Source organism: Cynara cardunculus, assembly GCF_001531365.2.
Source record: "Cynara cardunculus var. scolymus isolate 2C chromosome LG 15, CcrdV1, whole genome shotgun sequence".
Lineage (NCBI taxonomy): Eukaryota > Viridiplantae > Streptophyta > Magnoliopsida > Asterales > Asteraceae > Cynara > Cynara cardunculus.
Genome location: NC_037542.1, coordinates 6,923,132 through 6,926,169, shown reverse-complemented (window position 1 = coordinate 6,926,169; position 3,038 = coordinate 6,923,132).

The window sequence follows — 3,038 nt, the reverse complement described above, 5'->3', positions numbered from 1 at the left end:
ATAAAACACTACAATCTGCTGCACACTTCCAAAACCAGGACGTTTCAATGACTGTACAAGCTCAGCTTAAACCTGTGATGAACCAATCAATATGGCCAAATCTGTTCCAGTCCTTAAGGAAACAGCAGGAACAAAACAGTCCGATCAAATCTGCTTAAACCTGTTATTGCTGCTGTTTATCAACCAAAAACACACTACGTCAAATCTGTTTCAAAAAATCTGTTACTAATATGTGTAACTGGAACCAATTAAAACTACTGTGTGTTGCTAAACCAACCAAGTCAAATTCAGCTTCTGTTTCAATTCTTGATGATCAAATAATTTGTTTCAACACAGCTTTTGCTTCTTTTTGCTGTTTCAGTCTACACAGAATAAGTTGCTCATAGCTTCTAAATCTGAACTGCATAAACAACATCACTGCTTCAAACACCACAAACACAATTACCTAAACATCACTGCTGTCTGGTTGCTGTCTGTGTAGCAGCTGCTGTTAGCTACTGTTTGAGTTGTTGTTTGAGATTTGTTGCTGCTGTTCTTTGCTGTCAAAACATAGTTGCTGTCAAAATGAAATGAAGCTGTCAAAATATAGTTGCTGTCAAATGAAGTTGCTGTCAAAATGTAGTTGCTGTCAAAATGAAGTTGCTGTCAAAATGTAGTTGCTGTCAAAATGTAGTTGCTGTCAAAATCTAGTTGCTGTCAAAACAGAAATATGTTGTCAAAACAGAAATATGCTGTCAAAAATTTGTTGCTGCTGTTCTTTGCTGTCAAAACAGAAATATGCTGTCAAAAATTTGCTGCTGCTGTTCTTGTTGCAGCAACCTCTACCCGACAATAGACAACAACCAGAATCGAATGCCTCTAAACAAAACAACACCCAAAGCAACTTGAGTAACTGTTTTGGACTGCTGTTAAGAGCCTGTTTTTCAATCAATAGACAATGGAGCTGCTGCACACTGTGTAACTAAAGCTGTTAAAAACTTGATGCTTAAACCTGCAACCTGTTCACTGTTACGTTTTGCAATCTTCTGTGCTGCTGTAGTTTAATCCAGACAATATGCAGAATTTATCTGTTGTTGTTCCAGTACACAAACTCACAAACACAGCAATATCTGTTCCAGTACTCAAACTCAAAATCACAGAATTTAACACTGTTGCTGTTATTTCTTCTTGCTGTCAAGATCTGCACACTTTATTGCTGTTGTGTATGCTGTTGACTGTTGCTGCTTCCTGCTCTTGCTGTGAAGTTGTTCCAAACTGTCAAAACGTAGTTGCTGCTGTCTGGTTCTTGTTGTAGTTGCTGCTGTTGCAATTCTGTTATTGTTGTGAAACTGTACCAAACGAGCTGTGAGATGTGAGTTCCTCCTCGTGGACAGCAATGAAAATACTCAACAATTATGATAACCAATTGTGAATTTGCTGCTGTTTCAAACCATAAACAGTCCCACCAACAGCTACTGCTAGTTGCTGTTTCAGATTTTAAACACAACAACAAAACAAAAAAATTCAGACTTGCTGCTGTTAATAGAAGCTCTCAAATTCGTGAAGAAACAATAAGAACAAACAGCTGATGTAAATGAATATCAAACCAAAAACAACACTGCACACAGTTGATGATGCTTTGCTGTTTTGTTGTTCTGTTTATTATTGTTGTCTTCTTGTTGCTGTTTTTAATCCAAAATGCAAAGTCAAGACTGCAACCATCAAACAACACTGTTTATCTTCTCTCAATGACCCTTTCTGCTGCATCCCTCAATCACCTTTATGAKCAACAGAATCTCACATSTGACGTGATTGATATATTGCAATCCAACAAGGAACTACTCTAGGGTCAATCTAAAGAATTCGATGTGGAAAGGACTTTACAGGTAAGATCACGCAGGGATTTTTAAGTCCTGTTTGAGGAAACTATCTCTATGGTGTTATATGGATTTGATTTAATTGAAAAAAAATTATTACAACTCCAGCTCAAGAGATGTGGTTGATGATAATATTGGTGATGTAAGGATTCCACTTCTCTTTATACAGAACGATGCAAACACTCAACTTAACAACAATGAATCAATAATACAGCAAACAAATACACTCAAAACAGCTTCTCAGATTGAATACACACCGGACATCACATGAATGAATTGATTCTTATCAAAATGTTCAACGTATTGAGCAATTTACAAAAAAATGAGTCAACAGAGAACAAAATCGAATCTGTGAAAAAAAATTAAGCGGATTAGAAGTCCGCTTAAACTTCTTCGATGTACAATAAGTCCTAAACCTCTCACATAGAAACTCTAAACCCTAATCCGGTCAAGTGGTGACCGGTGTAGATGAATATAGGATGAACACCGCTCAAAAAATTAAACCTTACCTGAAATTGATCGGTTTACCTCTCCGGTCAAGGAATCCGATCAAGTAGCGTGCGGTTTAACCTTTCTCCGCTCAATTACCGCTTGAATGGTGTGCGGTTTGTACTTGGTCGAATCTGTGAAGCTTGAATGGTGTGCAATGTAAAGTCCAAAATGATGAAGATGGAGATTATGAGCGGACTCTTATCCGATCAATTTTATTGGGCCAAAATTTTCTGATTGGGCCTTGAACATGATGTGCAATCTAACAAGAAATTCAACACAACTAAAAATAAAACCGGATTAAAACTATCAAAAACATAAAACAAAAAAAATTAACAAAAAAATATGGATCAAAAAACACCGATTTACAAAAAAAATCAAGAACACAAAAAATTTAAAAACCTAAAAACCCGATCAAATCTTGATTAAAATTGATCAATTCGTAAAAGTTTGTGAATAACAAAGATTCACAATGCGATTTCGAACATATTGATCATGTTTTTAACATCAAAACACAAGATTTTATTATAAAATCGGATCAAAATCAACAAAAATATCAAGAACACACAAGAACACACAAGAACTAAAAAAATCAAAAATTAAAATCACTTATCTTTCAAATTCTTCATCCGATTTCTTGCATTCCAGCTCTGATACCAATTGTGTGTCCACAATCACTGATCAATCTTCATA